Source organism: Cavia porcellus, unplaced genomic scaffold (assembly GCF_034190915.1).
Source record: "Cavia porcellus strain 051 isolate PalLab524CR breed Dunkin Hartley unplaced genomic scaffold, mCavPor4.1 scaffold_22, whole genome shotgun sequence".
NCBI classification, from domain to species: domain Eukaryota; kingdom Metazoa; phylum Chordata; class Mammalia; order Rodentia; family Caviidae; genus Cavia; species Cavia porcellus.
The window spans coordinates 52,370,506-52,394,270 of record NW_026947505.1 but is presented as its reverse complement, the minus strand read 5'-3'; the positions used below and the strand labels follow the sequence as shown (position 1 = coordinate 52,394,270).

At 38.7% G+C, this 23,765-nt stretch overlaps 1 pseudogene; it reads right to left on the bottom strand.

Moving 5' to 3' along the window:
• Positions 1-22,174: 22,174 nt before the first annotated feature.
• Positions 22,175-22,820, bottom strand: LOC100724221 (protein EURL homolog; annotated as a pseudogene).
• Between the last annotated feature and the right edge of the window lie 945 nt (positions 22,821-23,765).

The following is a 23,765-nucleotide window of genomic DNA, read 5'->3' as shown; positions in this document are numbered from 1 at the left end:
GTGATTCTCAGGCTAAGTGCCAGTAGGCACATGGGAGGTGCTAGCTGGAAGGTTTTTGCCTCAGTAGAAATTTTGGCGGTGGTCTAACAAGGTGGAAGGCCAAAGTGGAAATGCTACCCCTTCCTGCTTCTTCCCCAGCTCCTGTTTGCATGCGAAGAAAATTCCAGTCAGCTGCTTGCGCATCAGCAAGGCCCCCCCTAAGCACCACCCTAGTCGGAAATTATATGTATATCACATGCCCCACCTTTCCAGTAGATAAAGGCGGGCCTCAGCAGTCATGGAGCTCTCTCCACATCCGTAGAATAAAGGCTTTTGTTCCCCTATATATTTTTTTCTCTTTCCTCATGTCAAAAACCCTATCATTTGACTCCCTGACCAGGAAGGCAGTGTGAATGACTCCTGGTCCTCCTAGTTTGAGTCCCCTTGCTAATTCATGGACTGGACCATATCTTGGATTAATTCTTCATTTCTCAACATGCAGAAGCTGCTCAACTTGTCCCCATCAGCCTGCAAACAACACCAGCCTAATTTCATTTACCTCAGGTGAGCCAGTTTCTGTCCAGGGTTTTCTGTTACCATGGGACAGGTCCATACTGGATTACCCATTCCATTCCTGGACTAAGGTAGCAGTTAGGCAGAGCAGTTACTCAGGTCCTTTGGGATCCTGACTTGTGCTTTTTGGTGATGGCCAGTGGTTCAGTTTGGAGCCATTTTTAATCAGGCTTCCAAAATAGGTGACAATCTCTTTTGTTAATCTGGGCAACTTTCACCTTCCTTGGGGGTGGGTCAGAGCTCTCACATCTTGGAACAAAATTGTTCTTTTTGGCTCAATTTTAATTCAGTCATGGGAAATACTTTTTCCTCTCTCCCAAAAAACACACCTCTGGGGTGCCTGGCTTGTAACCTTGGTGCACTTGGCCTAAAGAAAACTATAAGAATTAAACAGTTAATCTTTTATTGCCAAGAGGCTTGGCCAACCTACAAGCTTAACAGGAGCCCATGGCCTAAAGAGGGGACTTTGACCCTTGCATTCTCAAAAATTTATATGACTTTTGTTACACTGGCAACAAGTTAGCAACAATTCCATATATATAGGCCTTCCTTACCCTAAGGGACGTGCTCTTCTCTCATTAAATCATGTACTGCAGCTCAAGTATTTTTAGCTAACTCTACTGTATCAAAAACTCTCCCCTCTTCCCCTAAAGACCCCTTAGATGATGTGCCCCCATCTTTACTCCCCCTCCCCTCATCCCCAAGATCAAACCCTGCAGCCTTCTCAGCCAAAGGTTTCTATACTCCCTGTACTGTCCTCTCATCCTCCTTCACCCACAGTGGCCTCTCATCCTTTCCCTAGCATTTATCCCCAGACTCCAACTTCTCAATCCCCTCTCCCCCACCTGAGCCATATGTTCCATCTGAGGGTTCTTTGTCCCCTTCCTCAGCATTGCCATTTTCTCTACTGGCTCACCATATGTGGTCACAGGCATTCCAGCCTTTTGGCAGACACATGGTTGCCAATAGCCATGTTGCTGCAGCTCGTGTGGAGGGTTGCCAACATCTTGTGGCCCTCCACCTCACAATAAGGCACCACCATCTTGCAAGGGGTCAATGGCCATCCCCTTGTGGCTCTCATATGATCAGCAGCAAGCACCCTGCTGCAGGTCACATGATGACCAACTGCCATCTTGCACTCACTCACTGTGTTGCTGGCAGCAGCTACGCCGCTGCAGGTCACATGGTGACCCACCAAGAAAGAGCCTGTGTTTCCTTGTCACATGGTGATGAGCAGCCATTTTGTAGCCAACTATCAGGTAATTGGCCACACATGCCTGCCAGGTGGTTGGCTGCTCAATGTCCATCTACTCCACAATCTTCTCCACCTCAGTCTCTGTTCCCACTTCAGGAACAGGAACTTCAAGGACTTGTTAATATACATGTACCTTTCTCCCTTTCTGACTTATCTCAGATTAGCCATAAATTACGTTGCTTCTCTGCTGACCCACAGAATTATATCAGAGAATTTGAATTTATAACTAATTGTTATGATTTGCATTTTAAGTATATTTATGTGATTCTGAACTTCAGCCTCAGCTCACAAGAGTGAGCTCAGCTGTGCAAGCAGCTCAAGAAGAAGCTGATCACAGACATTAGGTAAAGACTGCTGAAAATGATCCTGGGCCAACTGTAGTGCCAGAACAGGATCCTAACTGGAATTACCAAAATGGAGAAGGTTCCTATAAAATACATAAGATGATTGAATGTCTAATTGTGGGCCTTAATAAGATTGCTCATAAACATACTAACTATAACAAACTTTTAGAACAGGTCCAGAAGGCTAATGAAAATCTGGCTGTGCTCCTAAATTGGCTTAGGGACACCTTAATTAAGTTTACTAATGTAAATTCAGGCTCTCATGAAGGGATGATTGTTGTTAACTCATTTTACTTCTCATACATTTGTGCAAAGCTACAAAAGGCTAAACATGGCCCTCAAACCCCACAAAGAGACCTTCTTAATTTAGCTTTCCATGTTTTCAACAACAGAGAAAAAACTCAAAAGGAGGAAAAAGAGGCATAAAAAAAAGAAATTTGCTAAATATCAATCTGATTTCTTAGCAGTGGCACTTGTGCTCCCAAGACAGGAAAGCCAAAACAAGATGGAGCTGCCCAAGCCCCTCCCAAACCAAGCTTCAAGTGCAACAAAGAAGGACATTGGGCAAGACAGTGCCCCAATCCTGGTGTTCTTTGGGGCTTTGCCTCTATTGAAATCTCAAGGGCCACTGGAAGAGTGACTGTCCTAGCCACCAAAGAGCAGGTAAGCCATCCTCTAACTTGTTGCCCTCACAGAAGACTCCATTACTGCCAGATTCATTGCTGGCTGATCCACTTGGGCATGCTGCTGAAGACTGATGGGGCTTAGGGCCAACAACCCCCATTAAAGTATCCTTCTCAGAGCCCCAAGTCTCACTGTAGTTCTCAGGTAAGGCACTATCTGTACTTGTAGACATGGGGGCAACTTATAGTGTACTTCCTGACTTTTCAGGCCCTTGTATTGAATCCTCAATCACTATAGTGGATATTGATGGCCAGCATATCCAGCATTTGCACACAGGGCCTAGTCCATGCAGATTCCAGACTCTCTTCTTTACCCATAGCGTCCCAGTAGTTCCAACATGTCCCACATCCCTTTTAGGTAGGGATCTCCTTTAAAAGCTTAACTTCTCCTTTACCTTCTCCCTCCCCACAACTCTAGTCCTCCAAACACCCTCACAGTGCACTGCAAAGTAATCCCCTCCTCTTCCGTCTTCTCTGGTCAGTCTCATAGTTTGGGATACTTCCAATCACAACCAAGCTACCCATGACATGACTATTGTAATTCGTCTCAGGGATCCTTCAATTTTTCCTTGCATTCCCCAATATCCCATAGCTCCCAAACATTTACAGGGACTTAAACCTATAATTAAGCACCTTTTAGACAATGGTTTTCTTAAACCTATCCATTCACCCTATGATACTCCCATTCTCTCAGTACTCAAAATGATGAGTCTTATTGCCTAGTGGAGGACCTTAGGGTAATCAATAGTGCTGTTACCCCAGTCCACCCAGTGGTGCCAAACCCTTATACCATGCTGTCTCATATCCCTCCCTCCACCACTCACTTTACAGTTGTAGGTCTTAAAGATGCCTTTTTTACCATCCCCCTATACCCTGATTGTCAGGATCTCTTTGCATTTACATGGAGTGATCCAGACACTCTCAGGTCTCAACAACTTACTTGGACAGTGCTCCCCAAGGGTTCAGGGATAGTCCCCACTTTAGTCAAGCTCTTGCTGCTGAACTTGCAAAACTTGATCTCAAACCTAGCACTATCCTTCAATACATAGATGACCTTCTCTTATGTTCTCTATCCTAAATGTTAGTCATAGAGCATTCAGCTAGTCTCCTTAATTTCCTTGCCAATTGTGGGTACGGGGTATCTCCTGCCATTCCAAAATAGCTTCTGCAAAAGTCAAATATCTAGGTCTCTCTCACCCCTACCACTTGTTCCATCACTACAGATGGTAAGGCAATTCTTCAAGATCTCCATAACTAAACAACAGGTTACATCTTTCCTAGGGTTAGCTAATTTCTTTCATCTCTGGATTCCTAACTTTGCAGCTCTAGCTCAACCCCTCTATAAGGCTTCTATCAGAAGATAAGGCCCCTTATCAGAACCCTTCGATCCCACTATGCCCGTACATGACTCCTTTCAAAACTTGTAAGAGGCTCTCTTAAGGACTCCAGCCCTTATCCTTCCTGACCCCACCCAGCCTTTCACTCTATATACTACCTCTCGGGACCACAATGCTGTAGGTGTACTAGGACACAAGAAGAGACCTTCTTTTCAAGTGGTAGTCTACTTGTCAAAGCAGTTAGACAACACAGTAAAAGGATGGACACCTTGTCTCAGAGCCCTTGCGGCTGCAGCCCTACTGACACAGGAAGGTAAGTTTACATTAGGCCAATCTATTACAATACACTCTCCTCATCATCTATATGAGCTTATCTCACATACGGCACTCTCTCCCCTGATGACCCCTTCTTGCCTTCAACAGGTACATCTAGCCCTCTCTCAGGATCTTTCTGTCTCTATTGCAACTAGTGGTCCTATTAATGTGGCAACTTTACTTCCCACCTCAGAGGGTCATCCTCACCATGACTGTACTGAGGTCTTACAAATGATGCCCACCCCTTTCCCTCACATTAGTAGCACACCTCTCTCTTTAGCTTTTGACACATAGTTCATAGATGGCAGTTCAACAAACACAGACAGCAAAAAAAAAAAAAAAGCAGGTCATGCAATAGTTAACCAGTCAAAAGTTATAGAGGCTAATCACTGCCACCTGGGACATCTTCCCAGAGGGCAGAATTTATTGTCCTTACAAGGGCTCTTACACTAGCAACGGACAAAGTCATAAATATATACACTGATTCAAAGTATACATTTAGTATTTTACACTCCCATGCCTCTGCCTGGCAAGAAAGGGGTTTTATTAACTCTCAGGGAACCTCCATCATTAATGCGCCTCTTATCCTTAAACTCCTAAAGGCAGCACTACTCCCAAAGCAGGCAGCAGTTATTCATTGTAGGGGACACTAAAATTCTGCAGATCCCATTGATCAAGGCAATGCCTTTGCAGATTCACAAGCCAAGTTAGCTGTATGAAGGCCGTATCCTTTTCATCTTCTCCCGTTAGTCCCAAACAGTCTATACCTCAACTCAATTATTCACCAGAGCAGCTACAGTTACTTCATAAACCAGATTACACACAAAACACTCAGGGAAGGATTTTCCAGGGATCAAAACTTGTTCTCCTAGGTCAGCAGGCCTTAGACATTATCACTGATTTACATACTGTTTCCAAACAGGATCACAGGCCCTTTACAGACTCTCAGCCCCAGTAGTTACACATCCTTCTCTAAAGGCTATCATTCTTCAGATTACTAACACCTGTCATCTCTGTGCTAGGACCTCTCCTCAGGGACATATAGCACCCTATTTCTTTCCTAATCATCAATTTTGAGGACACACTCCTGGTCAGGACTGACAGATAGATTTTACACATATGCCCCACTACAAAGCTCTCAAATGTCTTCTCACCTTTGTACATTTTTAGGATAGATAAAACCTTTCTCACAACCAGGGAGACTGCTGATGTAGTTACTAAAGTCCTGTTACAGGAAATCATCCCAAGGTTTGGTCTACCTCAGATAATTGTCCAGTCTTTATTTCTCAGATCACTCAAGATTGCACATCATCTGGAACCTACCTACACATCCATACCATCCACAATCCTGAGGAAAAGTAGAAAAGGCAAATGGCCTCATAAAAATACACCTTACAAGGCTCATTTTAGAACTACACCAACCTTGGCCTCAACTTCTGTCCCTAGTCTTAGCCAAGCTCAGGACACTTCCCTGGGATCCTACATTTTTAAGTCCTTTTGAACTTATGTATGGCAGACCATTCTTACTCCCAATATTCCTACTCCCCAAAGTCTCCCTCCTCTTGCTGACTATATCCCAATCCTCTCCTTCCTCCAACACTTGTTATGACAACATGCTGATCTCTGGCTTCCCTAACCCTCTGAAGGAACCAAACCAGATCCTCCCATATCCCTAGGAGTCTAATTTATCACAAATGTTCTAAACCCACAGGACTACAACCAAGGTGGAACGGCCCCCACCTGGTCTTCTTGGCAACCCCAACAGCAGTCAAAGTTGCTGGACTCCTATCCTGGTTTCACATCACTCAAGTTAAGTGGTGCGCTCCCAACCCTGAATCTAACCATTCTGAGTGGTTATTTCATCTTCTATCACCTATCCGTCTCACCAAGACCTCACAGCCACACTCTCAGGCTAAGTCATATTTTGCTATCTAATTTGGTTCCTAATTCCTTACATTCTGTTAATTATCTTTTTTACAGCAGGACTCTTAACAGTCTTTCCTAAAAACACCCATATTATGCATAAGATCGTCTTCATGCTTTTCTACAACTGTCTTAGTTCTCTCTACCCTCAGCTGTTACAGTCAAACGTGAGATCCCTGAAGGCCTAGGCTCTTATCTCCCTTATAGTGACACAGCCATGCCATGGCCCTCCCCACGCCTCTTATGCTTTCCAGCTCAACTCCTGGACCACAGACAAATCCTACATACCTACACTTTTAACTTTTATCCTTTAGGCTAAAAATAATCACCTCTCATAACTTTACTTCTAACCCCACACTTATTTTTCAGAATTCTACCTCTCTGTGGTAATGATTCTATCTCACCATGGTTGTGATAAAATGACATCTAAATCAAAGGCACCTTTCCTTCTACCTCACCTTGGTCCTTAATTATGATAGTGGCCTGCCTCCTCACAACACCTTGTCTCTTTGTTTTTCCAATCTAATGTGTAGGCATTCACCAATGATAAAGTTGTCCTGGCTGAAACACCTGGCACCAGCTTCTGTATGGGCATCAACCATCATCCCATCAACCTTCCTAAACTCCAATATGCCCCCCCCCCTTTCAGAAGGAAACAATAAAAAAGAGACTTTGCCCTTTTCCCAATAATACAAAGATGGGAATGAAAGGTTCTTGCCTCAATAGAAATTATGGCAGTGGTCTAACAAGGTGGAAGGCTAAAGTGGAAATGCTACCACTTCCTGCTTCTTCCCCAGCTCCTGTTTGCATGTGAAGAAAATTCCAATCAGCTGCTTGCGAGTCAGCAATGCCCACCCTAGGTGCCACCTCAGTTGGAAATTGTATGTATATCCTATGCCCCACATCTCCAGTAGAAAAACGAGGCTCCAGCAGTCATGAAGTTCTCTTCACATCCTTAGAATAGAGGCTACTTTTCCCATATATATATTTTTTCTTTTTCCTTACATCCCAAAACCCTGTCACTAGCTGACTTTTCTCTTCCTGGGCCCTGCATAGCTTAAATGGCTTACCAGAAAGGCTGACTAGTTCACTTGTTGGTGGGTTCCTCTCAGTTCCAGCTTGGCTGATTCTCTGGAGATGCTATCTGACTTTTCTGTACCTGGGCCCCACCTGGCTTGCATGGCTTACAAGAAAGGGTGGCTACTTGGCTTGTTGGTTTTCTCCTCCCAGTCTCAGCATGGCTGATTCTCAAGAGGGGCTATCTCACTTTTCTCTTCGTAGGCCTTGCATGGCTTGTGTGGCTTACTAGAAAGACTGGCTAGTTGGCTTCCCCTTTAGCTATTCTTTAGCATAGAAATACCTTATTTTTCTAAGAATTTTGAAGTATAGTTTTATAAGGTACATTAATCTGAGTTGGAAGTTGTTTTCTTTCCAGATTTAAACATTTCACTCCAACCTCTTCTTGACTTGATGGTTTTATTAAGTCTGATGTGATTTTAATCAGTTTTCCTTTATAGGAATTCTTTTTTTTTCTCAACAGGTTTTAATATTCTGAATATTAAATGTTAAATAATCTTGTGCTGAATTTTTGGGAATCTTGCTTATTATATGCCTAGGAGTAGGTTTATTTTGGTTATGGCTAGTTGGAGTTCTATATGCCTCGCTTATCTGTATACCAGGCTTTCCCCCCATGTTTGGGAAATTTTCTGCTATTATTTCTGTAAATAATCTTTTAATGCCATTTGTGTTGACACCTGCTTCTTTGATGACATCTATCACTCTTAAATTATTTTTCTATGTGTCATCTTGCAGTCATTGAATTGTTATTTCCTGGTTCCTTGTTATTTTTTGAGAGGTTCATGATCACTAGCTGCAATCCTGTCTTCAAGATCTGAAAGTCTATCTTTAGTTTCTTTCAAGTGATTTTGCTGGATTTCAATGGAGTTCTTAATTTCCTGGATATCTCTTTGAATCTGTTCCATGCATTGCAGTTTTTTGCTGTATTTTTCATTCAACATTTCCATCATTTTTCCAATGCTCTTTTTTAAAAATCTGTCTTCTTTAGATATGCTGAGCAATCCTTTCATTATGTTTGTCATTTGTTCTTTTACTTGTGACTTCCATTTTTGTCCAACTCTAGATCTGCCAGGCTTTATCTGTGGGGCTTAGAGGTCTGAGATTACCTTTTGCTTCTTCATCTTAATGTTTTCCTGTTTTTCTTCTGAAAAAAAGGTTGTGGAGTCCCAGGCACTTCCCATATTGGTTGCCCCTCCATGGTGTAAGAGAATGGGTCAGGCACCTGAGTTTCTCTGAACCTAGGTTCCTGGGGAGGCAGTATAGCATGGGGTGGGCTTCTCCAGACCCACATGGTTACACTGAGGCTTCCCTGTTGACAGTGGGTGCAGGGTGATGGGGTTGCTTCTCTCAGGCCACATGGCTACATTGGGAATGCTCCAGTGGTGGCAGGCATACAGACTTATTTGTCTGATTCTCCTAGCTGGCACTGGATACCTGCAGGAAGCAAGCAACTCCAATGCAGGCACAGAAGGCATATCTAGCTGTTTCTTCCTGCCTATACTGACTCAAGTATTGTCTTCTTAATCAATTGATTTGTATAGAACCTTTTATAATTCTTAATTGGAGTTAATTCATGGTTTGCACTTTAATTTACCTATGCAGTTGTCTTATTATTAAAGATTACTTAATTCAATTCTGTTTTAACTAAACGTCAAATCAAATGGTATCTTAGCAACCTAGTTTGGATATTTTCTAAACATAGATAACAGTGTTATAGGACTGAACCTGCACCCTTCTTGCAATAACTGAATCTAGATTGAAGATGAAAAATCTTTTACCTAATACTCAGTTAATTATTTTACTAACTCATAGGAGATATAATATATATACTCACAATCTACTTTTCCTTCTCATTTGACATTTCTCAAGCTTGATTAGATAAGGCAGATAATAAAGGTCCCTTGGATATAGTCTCCTAGGCTTTTAAAAAGTAATAGAGCCTCAGATTCTTAGTTGGGACAGTTTATTCCATAGACTGTCTTACAAGTATGTGGCTAGGCAATTAAATTCTGAACAATAAATAGGATGAATGAAAGCAGAAGTGATGTGCTAACGTTCTAACTTGTGCTCCTTAAAAAGGAAATTGCTTGCTTTCCATGTCTATTTTTTTCCTTTTTCTTGTTCTACTTCCTGAAATTAGAATGTGAACATAATGTAGTTGAATCAGCTGTGATTATGCAGCAAAGGGAACATCTTGAGGGGTGGAGAAACAAACAGAAAGAACCTCAATGACTTTGTGCTGTTACTACATGAAATAGAAATTAACATCTATCTCTTTGAGGTGTTTTTCTTGGGGCAGAGTCTTTCTAACAAGGGATTTTCCTACACAATAACTCATAAATTTTGGTGTCAAATTTTATGTACCTAAGAAGTATACACAAGTGTTTTGAACACTATAAAAATTATGCTATCTGTACTTGTATCAAAAATGTGCTTATGAAAATTGGTTTTGCTCTTTTATTAAAGAGTTTGTAATATTGCTTTCTTGTTACTTAAATAGTTCTAGTTAATAATTTCAAATTTCTTTAAAATACATGATATAAATATTTGACAAGACAGATTGACATCATCTTATTTAGTGAACTATTTGGTTTTCTTTCACATGTATTGTAAAATATTTAAATATATTTCTATACCATGCTGTGTAGTTTATTTTTTTCCCTGATCCATAGTATTTACATAACATAAATTCTCATATTCTATATTTGATTAAAACAGAATAGTGTGCATATACTAATATTTGTAAATAATAAGGATGAAACAATGAATACACATAATTATTACATGTAATTTCGTTGTTCTTGGTTTTATATGCTGAAGCCCTTATACAGAAATCTGCTAGCAGTAGATATTGTGATTTTTTTAAAGTCTGAATTAGTCATGTCAAATAAAGAAATAGCTTTTCAGGAAATACAAACAGCTGACTTGCTATATTTGAAGACAAGAGTAATAAAAGATAAACCTGTGAGGTATGTTAAGCAGAGTGACTGAGTATCTATCCAAGTGGAAATTAAGTTTGTAAATTTATCTTTTGAAATCTTAGCAAACAAACTTTGAGTGGATTAATACAAGTTGTAAATGGCTGGTTGAGGTGTTATGGAATGGTTATGGGTTCATTGTGACACCTCAAAGGTTTAGGCATTGGAGGCTTGTCCTCCAGGTGGCAACATTGGGAGGCACTGGGACCTTTAAGATGTGGGGCTAGAGAATGGTCCTTAGGTCATTTGAGGAGGTGCTTTCAGAATAGATCATGGTACTCAGCCTCATTTGCTTCCTCTCTGGCATTGGGACCTATTCCTCCCACATGTACTCTTGCCATGAAGGGACAAAGCTAAAAGAATTTTCACCAGAGCCTAGTTGATGCAATGCGTGCTTTTGAACTGACGGCTAAACTATTTTCTTTATAAAGGTGTTCTGCCTCAGATATTTTATTATAGTAACACAAATTGGACTAATACAGTGGGATAATTTTAAACCCAAGTAAATAAAATAGAAGTGACCCTGAAGTGTTTTTCCCCTGTAAGTCTGACAAAGGTAGAAAATATTGTTACTAAGCAGATCAACTGTTTTCCACTCTAATTTTTATATAATGTACTCTTTTACATGCTGCATTAGAAAGATATTCAGTTAAAGGTATCTTTTTTGTATGATGCATACCTGTGTGTGTGTGTGTGTGTGTGTGTGTGTGTGTGTACATGCATGTGCATGCATTTCTGAGAATTAAAACCAAGGCCTTGTAACATGCTAGGCAAATTCTCTACCACTGAGCCATATTACCATTTCTTTATATTTAGAAATAGTAAAGTTAGACCTATATTAAAAATGCATCTTGTTTTGAGTGAGGTAGTGGTTCCTTATTTAGTAAAGAATTAATTCCCTCATCTATTTATAGATGGGCAAGATTTTAATAAATAGGTTTCTGTAAGTTCCCTTAGCAGATACTGCTAGTTATTTTTCAATATTTTTAACTTCTTCTATTGCTACCAATTTAATTAGTGGGTGTTATGACTAAAAATAATGGCCTTATCTACTTATTTCTTGGGCAGTTGAATGTGGTCTGCTGTGGTTTGAATGTGTCTCTCCCAGTTTATATGCTGGAAACTTAGTACAACAATGTTGAAACATGTGACCGTAAGAGGTGATTAGCTCTTGAGGGCTTTGCTGTCATAAATAGACTAATGGCATTATGTCTGAAATGGGTTAAGTCACGGGAGTGTATTTGTTATAGTGTGAGTTTCTGATAAAAGATGAGTACAGCCCCCTTTTCTTCCCCTTCCTCTCCCACCACGATTTCTTTCATCAAGAAAACTCTTTCCAGATTTGGGGCTCTTGACCTTGAACTTCTGCCCTTCAGAATTGTAAGAAATAAATAACTGTAAATGTCAAATGAATGATGTCCTGTGGTTAAGGTGTTAGCACTTGTGTGAAACTATCATACTCTAATTAGCTAGCAAGCTTAACCCCGGGATGCCTGTAATTTTCCTGCCCAAATCCCTGCTTGTTGGGGGCCTGTAGTTAGAGACTTGAGCCAAAATTGTCTTCTTTTGATCTTTCTATGTTTATTCCAGAGCCACAGGACCAACTTCTGTTAGCTGATTTATCTCATTTAACTAACGACCATTTCAGCCTTATTTACTACCTTTTCCTTCTAATCTAGAAGAAAGAACATTGGAGCATTCTTCCAATGGAAAAGCAGAGCATTTTTTATAAACTCTGAGGTTATCCCCCTACACTGGATTGGCCAGAACAGTGTCACATGGCTCCCTTAGCTGTGAAAGGGTGTAGTGAGTATTTGCCAGAAACTAGGTTAATTGCTGTCTTAAAGAAAATTAGAAGTTATTTTCAAAGAAGAAGTAGGGAAAGAGATGTCTGTCACACTTGGTTTAAGAGCATTGAGAGGCAGGGACTTAAGTGACTATACGATACAAGTTCCATCTAAGAGGGCTAGCTACCTATATTCTGTTACATTCGTGTGTTGGTAGCTGACTGCTTTGACTGTTGTGAATGGGACTTAACATATTTTGATGTGAAAATTTTATCCTAGAGCTCATCTTTTGCTTGCTATTGGAAATACAAGTGAAAACTTAATATGTCTTGTATCATAATATGCTACCATTTCCAACCAAAACAATTCATTTGATACTGTTTGTTTTTGATATTGTTGTGCCTCCCAGAACCAATTAATGATGAAGGTATTTTATAGCTATATTGGGTTTTCCAATCTGTTTGGATAAGCCAGGTATATACATTTTTGTAAGAAAATTTCTGATCTCTGAAACATCATGCAGACCAACCAAAACATGTTATTGGTTAAATATAATGAGCATTTGCTTTGAATTAACAGTGTGAATTCATAATCCTGAGTCTAAGAGTCTAAGAATTATGAATTCACACTGTTATTCCCACATCTTCTACACTCCACTGTATTCTCCTTGTAGGATTTTGAAGTTGTCTGCCTCAGCCACAGAGGAACTAGGCATTTAAACTACATGTGTAACAACTAGTTTACTCCCAGCTCATCCTGCTTAGGAATTGGCCTTCCACTTTGACACTTGTCATCTATCTGGACACCATTTCTGTACTATACTATAAAAGAATGACACAACCTATTTGTTTTCAGTTCTAATAGGCACTAGAAGGTTTGGCTATCTTTTTAACATTTCAAATGGCAGGTCTAGACATGTCTATCTGAGGCTGTGTTATCTTTTATAATAGCAATTCATTTCCTCTCAGAAGGAGCTCTCTTAGTTATATTTTCAATATCATTAATACTTCTAGATTTTATTTTTATTTCTGCTACTTTTCTCAGGGCCTCCATAAGCATCCTATAAAAAGTATTGTTATAACTCAGGCCCAGGTATAAAATCCAAGGAAACAAGAGACCGAAAATTTAGGTAGCAAAGGCTTTATTTCCAGGCCTGGTGACAAGTCTCTGGGAGCCAATTTGGAGACTGTGTCCCAGAGACTGAAGAGAGGACTTTAAAAAGAGGCTGGAGGAAAAGGGTGGGGGGGAGAAACAAAGTAACCTGCAGAGCCATCAAACTTGTTGACCCGAGTCTGGAAACTGTATTGCTGTTCACTTAGCTCTGACAATCTCGGGAGTTCCTGGTGTTTCTCAAATTACTCCCATCCTACAGACTGACATTATCTCGGAGTGGCACATCTGCAGCAATATTTAGAGAAGAAAGTGGACAGTTAATTATCCCAGGACAGCTCGTTTTCGCTAGTGGGTGTAAAGGGGTCAAGAGTTACAAGAAGCTGAAACTTAAGTTTTACAAAGATCTGATATCTAACTCATTTGATGCATACAGAACAAAAGGAAAGCACCGATTGGGGTTTGAGCCATAGTATTTCCCGGTAATTTCTTTGAAGCTAAACAGTTCTTAAAATTGGGGCAGGCTCATTTTATGATAGATCATCACCGGGTCGGGAAGAGGTCACCAGAAACCCAAATTCTTTTTTTTTTTTTTTAATTTATTTATTTAAAGAAAAGGAAACGAGAAAAAAAATACATGGAGATTTAAAAAAAAAGGTAGAAATAATACAAAATTACAGACAAACAAAAGGTAAGAAATTGCCGGTTGATAAGTTACAAATTGTCATCTTCGAAATAGCTGTTCAGGTTATAGAATTAGAGTATTTAGAATGATATTCAAAAAAAGTGACCCTACAAACCATTCTGCTCTATGATCGAACAAAAGCTCCATAATATGATTATCAGTCCCACCTATTTGTTTTACATCTCAAAGAGGGTAAGGTTAACCATATCAAAACAGAACAGAACATTTAAAAAAGATGAAAAACAATTTAAAGAAATACAGATTTCATAGCAAGTCCACTGGAGATCTTCCTTATCTAACTGTCTCTAGCTTCTTACAAATAGTTGTCCCTAACTTCACCCACTTTATATACTTATTGCATATTATAGAACTAATCAAATCATTACAGGATGATGAAGTCTTTTTAGGTCCTCAAGTTCCAAATTAGGGAAGACAATAGCAACTACCTTCGCATCTCTCATTCTCTTTGTGATAGCCGTCCCCATCTCTGCATATGCTGAAGTTGAACTGAAGAAACCAGGCCAATGTCATTCTAATCAGCAAACAATAGATTGCTAGAATTTATATTATAATGCGACAAAATAAGCCTCGGGTTTTTCAGGTCTCTTCCTCAGAGTATTTGTTCCTATCCTCTCTGTATTATAGGAAAAACCAAGTCATAGCAAGACAGCAAAACAATTTCCTAGAAAAACATGCAATGGATAAGACATATAAAACTATAATATAAATGATCTTCCATAGCTACTATGTTTTCTCTTGTTATTTTCAATAGATTTGTCCACAACACTGGCTTATTATAGTTAAACATACTATCACCTATTTTTATAAAAACTTAACTTTGACTGCATTGTAGTATTTGAGAGCTGTTACTGATTCATACCAGTATGGATATCCTTTACATCTTGTCATGCTCAGAGTAGTTTCCTCTACTTTTAGGGTTGATTCTAACACGCATACTAATTTCAAATAGGATCAGTCAAGGCCAACCAATAGTCTTATGATTCAGATACAATTAAAATCAGTCATAGTAAGACAGTGTAAGTAATACAGGATTTCAGCCTAAGTCAATAGGAAAGTAAGGATAGTTACCATGGTATAACCTGCTATTTTTGGTTCTAGAGGTCTGTGTCCTCAAATCTGACATGAGTGGACAGATCAGAACAAATTTAATTCAATCTAAATATGGCACTAGGACTACTGTGTCTTTTAAATCATTATACACCATTAACAATGACCTCTGCTTTTTTTTTAAATATAGTTTCAGAGCTGTCTCTACTAAAGACTAGCTTACCGTCTCTGCCTTATGTCTGCTACTCCACTTTTCTGCTATAATTTGTCCACCTTATTCCCTCATTCCATTGTCTGCCCCATTCACTGAGGCCTCTCTGCCACTGTAGCTGGAATCCTGATATCTCTTCCTCTCTTTCTCTATAATGTCCTTCAGCACTCTCTGTAGGGTTGGATTGGTGGCCACGAACTCCCACAGTTCCTCCTTGTCTTGAAAGTATCTTATTTCTTCATTAATTTTTAGAGAGAGTTTTGATGGATATATGAACTTCGGTTGCATATTTTTTTCCTTCAGGACTTGGAATATTTCTCCCCACTCCCTTCTTGACTTAAGAGTTTGTGTTGATAAGTCTGCTGTTATTTTGATACATTTCCCGTTATAGGTAACCTGCATCTTTTCTCTGGCTGCTTTTAATATTCTGTTTTTTTGGTGGATTTCTGGGATCTCGATTATTATATGTCTAGGCGTAGATCTGTTTTGGTTGTAGGTAGCTGGCGTTCTGTATGCTTCTTTTATCTGGATATCATTTCTTTTTGCTATACGTGGGAAATTTTGCTTTAATATATCTGTGAATATTTTTTGTATTTCATTTTTGGATGTTCCTGCTTCCTCACTCACATTCTTTATTCTTAGGTTATGTATCTTTTTGTCATCTTCCAGTTTTAGAATTGCTTCTTTCTGGTTCCTTGTTATTTTTAAGAAGCTTTTTCTTTCACGTTCATAAGCCCTAAATCTCTCTTCAAGTTTCAGAAGGTTGTCTTTAGTTTCTGTCAAGGCATTTTGCCAATATTCAATGGAGTTTTTAGTTTCCTGATATTCTCTTTGGATCTCTTTCATGTATTCTAAGTTATGCTTAAATTCTTCTTCAGATGCTTCTCTTTCTTTTCTGATTTCCTCAGTTCTTCCATCTGTGTTCTCTTGGGCGGGGCTTGTCATTTCTTTAATTAATCTCTTTATATCTTGCCTCACTTGGATCAGGGGTACATCTTTAAATTCCTCTATGAGATCATGTAGGTACTTTTTAATTTCGGCTGATGCTGTGTCGAGTAGAGGATGGTTACTGTGTTTGTTCTCTTCAGTGTTTAGTCCTCTTGGGCTTATTTTCTCCTGTTGAACAGCTGGGGATTTTTTTTTTTATCTCTTGTCATATTTCTGGTTTCTTTCAGACTGTCCTGGAGTTCTCTGGCCCTCTCCGAATTGCTTAGGGCCTTTCAGAAGCATGCTGGCTTGAGTTTTTGCTGTCCTCCCCAATTTGCTGTTATCTGGGGTAGGCTGGGATGCAGGGGTGGTACAGGCTAGTCTCTTGCCTCTGTGTCAGTTAGTTCATAAATTAGGCTGTACTTTCTGGTTGTCACTGAGTTGTGACTATTTTGTATCCACTTATTGGGCCCCAAGCAGAGGCTTGGTTTAGCCCCAGTAGCTCCTGCCAGTTCTCTTTGTATCAGAAGCAGCTGAGTAATGTCACTATGGCACAGGATTCTGCCCAAGTCCCAGCCGTTCTCTTCCAAACCTCTCTGTGACAGGAGCACCAAAATAGCGCCCAAAACTAAGATGGCTCCCACTAAGTTCTCTGTGTGGAACTGAAGCCAGCAAGTAATCAGGCTCTGCCAGGACTCAAGATGTCTTCCACCAGCCCTCCCTACAAGGGGACCTGGTGATGTCACCAAGCTGCGGTTTCTGCCGCCAGGCTTATATGTCTGCACCAGACTCTGTGTTATTGATTTCCCCGTGGTGGCAGGCCAGCTGTTCTCTGGCAAAACCCAGCAGCCGCGGGGTTCCCGGTACTCACCAGAGTCCGGTGCAAGTCCTCGTTCCGGGACCACCACACACCAAGCTGCCCACCTTTCCCGCACTCCCGGCACAGCGCTGACCGGTCAGATATCTGTGCACCGTTTAGATTTGAAACGCCAGAGCTTTGTACATCCGCTCTGGTGCAGCGGTGCAGAACTGGCTGCTACTTGGAGTCCCGGTCCGGGTCTCAGTTTCCCGCAGTCCCCAAATGCAACTCAGCTTTTCCTGCTGGGTCCACAGGTCAGTTTGTTGATTTAAAGGCGCGGGATTTGCAGCCTCCCGTTATCGGCGTTCAAGGTCTCAGCACAACTTTAAATCCTCCAGCTGTACTGTCTTGGTTAATAAGAATCGCTATCGATTTGTCTGGCCCTCTCCATGCTGTCTTTTTTTAGCTTCGAGTATGAATTCTCTGGAGAGACTCTTCGCTCGATCCCCTAGTCAGCCGCCATTTTGACCTCTCCCGAAACCCGAATTCTTTACGGCCTAGATAGATAGGTGAGGGGAGAGGGAGGCAATAAGGTGACATACAGAACAGAAAACAGCGGTTATGTGTCAAGGTCAGGTAAAGGGTTAAACTCATATGCAAATCTCTCTGCACACAAGCAGGTTACTTTAAACAAGTGTAAATTAATGGGCCATTCTAGTTTTCTTTAGCTCTTTAGTGGAGAATAGAGGCACCTAACAGTGATTAACAACCCTTGTTAGCTTGTTTTAGCACAACTTCTGTAGTTTGGAGAGGGCAACAATGGTTAACATATCAATTAGGTGAGATTCTTGCAATTCTTTACAGAGGAGAGTATTGCTCAACATATCAATTAGGTCACTTAACATATCAGTTAGGGAAAAAGGGTAAAAAAAACCACATTTAGTAAGCCACGTTGCAGGTTTGCTATAATACACATATAATGAAGCTATTTTCTTAGAGTACAACAGTATACAGTATACTGCCAGGCAACCTAGGCACCTTTATCTTAGTAGATAGAAGCAGCTGGGACAGGAGCTAAGGGGAGGAGGTTAGCCTTGGAAAAAAACAGGTAGTAAGCACCATTTAATATTTTTTTCTATTGTTCCTATTATTCCTGTTTGCCTTTGAATTATTTATTTATTTCTGTAAACTAATGCTTTATAGAAGGAATTCAGCATATTTTTGGATGAATATATTTAGTGAGAGAAGCGATGATTTTTGGAGTTTTATTTTTTTTTTAGAAGCACTACAACCTACAGACTCAAACTTTTAATAATAGTTCCTGTGTTAAAAATATTTCTGCATTATTATTAGCGTATGTTGTAATTTCTGATCTTTTTTGCCATTATCCACATCTTTCTGCTGATAAGTGTTTATGCTAATTTCCTTTGGTAAGTAAATTAACGTTTATTTGCTCACCAGGAAACTACTTTATGAGGCGTCACAGAGTTTGAGACTCTAGTGACCTAAATAAAAAGATGTCTATTTTGTAATCATGGAATAGGTTGGATTCAAGGAAACTCAGGCTTATTATTTGATAATATTAGGAACTGTGCATTTGATTTTAAGACTCTAGTGACCTAAAAGGATGTTTATCTTGTAATTATGAAATAGTTTGGATTCAGGGAGATTTGGGCTTATTGATAATAGTAGTAATTGTACACTAAATTATGATTTTGGAGGAGAAAAACAGAACCTGTAAAGACAAGCAATTTTGCTATTTTGGCTAAGTAAATGAATCAGTGGATGTGAAAAATCATCAGCTTTAAAAAATCTAGTGAACTTATAAATTTCCTATAACATTTATTGTACTTGTTTGTTTGCATTTTGTAGAGGTCGAATTTCAGATTTTTTGCATCCTGTGTGGCAGACTATGCTATTGGTAGCTAACTGATCCTTTAGATATTGGTGTAAGTGAAATAAATTTCTAATGAAGAACAGTATTACAAATGCATGGAAAATCATAAGCAATCACATATGACTTTCATTAGGGTGATCCAGGCATAACGTAGTAGCAATTGTGTTTCCTAAAGAACTTACATTCTCATTTTCTTTCAAATATGGCCTGGATAAATGATAAGGCCTCAAACTTGCCAAACAAGTCAATGTTTAAGAATGCTTGAGACTTTGTGGCTATTAGTATTCAATTAGTTTAGCAGAAACCTGTTTTTTTTCCTTCTTTTAGTCATTTAATTTTGCCTCTTTTGCCTTCTGTGTCACATGGGAAGTGGGCCTGTCTGTAGCAGAATGATTAGACCAATCACATGGAATTATAGTATGTCTGTGGTAGGAGGGACCTTAGTGGTCATCTTGTATCATCGCTCTTTGACAGAGTAGAACCCTGAGGCCCTGAGTTCATGGCTAAAGGTAAACTGCTTCCTTACCCTAAACAGGTTCTACCTAAACTCTTGTTTATCTTGTCTCTCCCTTACCTGCCAAATAGCTACACTTTCTATCCAGATATCAAGTGCTGTCCATTTTGCATTCTATACATGTATAAATTGCTTTGATCAAACTCTGTCTTTTCTTAACTGCAGTAAGACTAGTCTTGTATAAAACCTTGTAGTAGCTCCCATCATCTACAGAATTAAATTTAAGCTTTGTAACTTGTAAGGTTTGTGAGGTTACATGCTGTTTCCCTCTTTCTCTTACTGTCTCCAACCCTGAAGCTGCAGGATTAGACCACGTGCCATTTTCTGAAGGAATCCTGCAGCTCTGGTCCTTGAACATTAATGTTCCCTCTTCATCTTTCTGGAAATTCCCTATACTTCCCAATCCTGTACAGATTCCAGGTGGAATTGTCCAGGAAGGTGAAAAATCTAGTCCAACAATTTTTTTCCTTCTTTGTCAAGTACTATGCTATCTATATCTATCTATATCTATATCTATATCTATATCTATATCTATATCTATATCTATATCTATATCTATATCATCACCTATATCTATGTCTATATCTATATCTATATCTATATCTATATCTATATCTATTATCTATATCTAGTTACCTTATAATATTATGGCAATAATGATGATATTTATGATTTTTTGCTTGCTGGTGGTACTTTCTTCAGAGTTCTTCAGAGTATAACTACTTCTGAGGAGTCCTTAGGAAAATGGAGTAAAAGATAATCAGGACTTTTTATGTTCTTTGCTTAAAACTTTATGTCTTAAATGGTGCATAAATGTCACTTTATTTCCAAATATGTACATTAGGAAGCATAAAAATCATGATATAGTTCATAAATGAGGCATTATTTTATCTAGAGGAAGGGTTACTTGATGATAACTTAGATTCTGAGTATAATAAAGTATCATAATGGATCCACAATAGATCTGTATTTTTTTTTATTTTGTGAGAGAACTAGTAATCAGAGATTATACAGGAAATGGTATACGGTAATGAAGATTTATTACCAAATTCTATTTAGAAAATATCCTACTTCATTACTTTTGGAATTATAATTATATTATAGATGTCACTTAATGTAAGTGGTAGAGATGGATTTGTTAAATAGATTTGCCAAAAATATACTTCTTACTAGTTATGGTTGTTTGTGGAAAGTTCCGTTCAATTAATTTGAATAGAGATAAAACAACAGATTTTAATGCTGATGAAAATAAAAGAATCAACAGACTTATCATTGGATACTTTTATAGTAGATAATCCAAACAGTAGAGTATTCATTGAATAATTTCAAGTGGATCACACTTTGAAGCAGTTCAGGTTTAATATATCAAATAGCTCATAGTTACAAAAATATGGTGAATTTTCCAGTAATAGATAGTACAGTACATTAAAACTTGAAGACATTTATCTCAATTACATAATAGTTTTTAAGTATACAGAAATTTTATCATTTGATGATGGTGATATGTAAAATAAGGACTTCTATTTAAAATATGAGTAAAAATTTAGTATTTTTTTTTTTTTTGGTATCAGAGATCAAACTTATCACCTCTCACTTTCCAGGCAGGTGCTTGTGCCACTGAGCTAAACCCCTAGCCAAATCTTAGTATCTTTTTAAAGCAACAAAAGTTAAAAGCGTGGCTGAATAGCTAAGTTAGAATTTAAAGAACTAAAAAAGGGTACTTAACAAATATGTGTACTTACATATTTATAGAAACATTATTCACAATAGACAAAATGTGAACACTGCTTAAATATCTATAAACAAACGAACAAAGAAATTGTGGTAAATGCATCCATTGTAATACTGATATGTACAAGAAAAGGAATTCTGTTATGTACTAAATGTGGATGAAGCTGAGCATGGTAGTGCATGCCTGTAATTCTGGTACTTGGGAGGCTGAGGAAAGAAATTGCTTTGAGTTTGAGACCATGCTAGACTAGACTACACAATAAGATTCTGTGTAGAAAAGCCAAAGAATAAAACTAAAGAAATACATTTTAAAAATGTGAATGAACTTTGAAATCATTAGGCTAAATGCAGGAAGGAAACTCAAAGTTTACCTATATTTATCAATTTGTATGAAATATGGAGGAAGTTAAATTCGGAGTGACAACACAGACTAGTTATTGTCAGAGGCTGGGAGAACAGTTTTCTTTTGGGTATGAAATGTTTTAGAGCTAAATAGACTGCAGGAGTTGTGTGACATTGTGAATGTACTAAATAGTATGGTATTAGTTCACTTTAAGATGATTAATTTTATGTTAAGTGAATTTCACTTCAATTTAAAAAAAGAAATTTCCTAAGCAGTTCAAAACAAATCAAGGTATATCATGTACAGGTACAAATTCCCTATGATGTATATGATCATTGTATGTGCAGAGATTTAAATTGTACCAGTAAATGTAATTAAACTAAAAAATGTTAGTGAACACTTAGTTAAAGAACATAAGAAATACTTTGAGAATGATAATAAGTGATATTTTAAATTTGCTGGTATTATTTTTTTTGAGTGCCGTGATCTTTATTAGACAAAGACGTTAAATAATGTCTTATGCTTTGTAAGCTTAATGACCTTAAAATGATGCACCATACCTTGCTTCAAACTCTTCGAAGCGTGCATGCCTAGTCAACTGGTAAAGGGTACAGAATATATGAAGCATATGTAAATCTTCAGTTGTTTGCTTCTGTTTGTCCTACTTACAGGCATGGTAACTTGGAGCAGTTCTTGTGAAGCTGTTCAGTGGCAACGTGGTGGACTCAACACTGTGATGTCAGAGAATCTTTTTCGTGTATTTGATGTATTAACTCTTCAAAAACTTCCTGATTTGCTGTCAAAATTTTATATTCAGTTCTACTTCATCAAGATCATTCAGTTCAATTCCTCTCTGCTGTAAATGCAGAGTCTGAATTTGGACATAAGCTTCAGGGAAGAAAATGGCCACTTCTTTTTTCTGTGTCTGGCTGTGAGTACGAGACCACAAAACACTGTCATGGCGTAAAGTGGCACCTAGACCTTGTAACATAGCAAGTCCAAGGTCTGTATTTTTTATCTGCTTCAAAATTCATTGTGTACAGTTTGAGATGCCACTAGTACTTCTATCTAACCATCTTGCAGAATATTTTGGTACTTCGGAATCAAACTGTGGGAGTAATTTTTCATCTGGCTTATTCCTGGAATTTTTTCCATGAGACCAATTAGTCTATCACCTTTAAATTCAGCCTCACACAAATTCTTAGAACATGGCAAAACGTACACAAATTCTTTGCCAGAAAGAAACACATATACTCCTCCATAAGCAAGTTCTAAAGCTTCCATTATACATTGTCAGGTGACAGCAACGCCCACTCCTGATACCAATTTTCTATATTAGTCACCTTTCTATTGCTGAAAGAAAGTATTCAAAACCTGTAATTTAAAGGGGGATTTATTTTGCCACTCTTTTTCTTTAGGTTTAGTCCCTGGTTGGTTGCCTTTCAGGCAGAAATGCCATGATGGAAGGGCATGACAGAAAAAAGCTGCTCACTCCATGGCAACCAGGAAGCAGTGAGAGAACAGAGGAACATGAAAAAAAGAATATGTCTTCCAGGTAGTGCTCCTAGTGACCCAGTTCCAATAAGTTTCCTCATCCTACCTTGTTTCCCTGAACATAAGGTATAAGTGGAAAATAAATTGAAGCTGTAATTAATAGCTGGCCATGACTATGTTGGTAGCCAGTGTCATGTAGAAAATTATATCTCGCTATTATCTTGCTTGTTGGCTATTATGTACTAGGCTGATTGGGGTTGGCATTTTTGCTCTCTAGGTAGATCTTATTTTCAGGGAAATATGGTCACAATACATTCAGCCAAGGTTTCTTCTCTATTCCTTCTCTCTGTTTTCTTATAACTTTCGTTGAACTCACAGTCTATCTCTGAAACATGCTAATGTACCTTTATTGATGCATATTTTCAGGGGAACATATAGAAATGTTTATATATGAGCAGTCATATAGGAGTTCTACAATGCACAATGTCTTTTTACAACCATGTCTTTTTACATGGTTATATAAATGCAACTGCAAATAAAGGATTTTTTAGGATTAATATGAAAGTTGTATCTTTATTTATTTTTAGCAGACAGAGTTTTAAGAAAATCTCTAGGCTTTCACTTTCACAGGCTGACATTCTTAATAACTAAAATGTGGAAGCTCCAGATATTTACCAAAATGTTTCAGGATGTTTTCTGGCCCCTGAAAACTTTGGTCAATAGTGAGGCTATCTT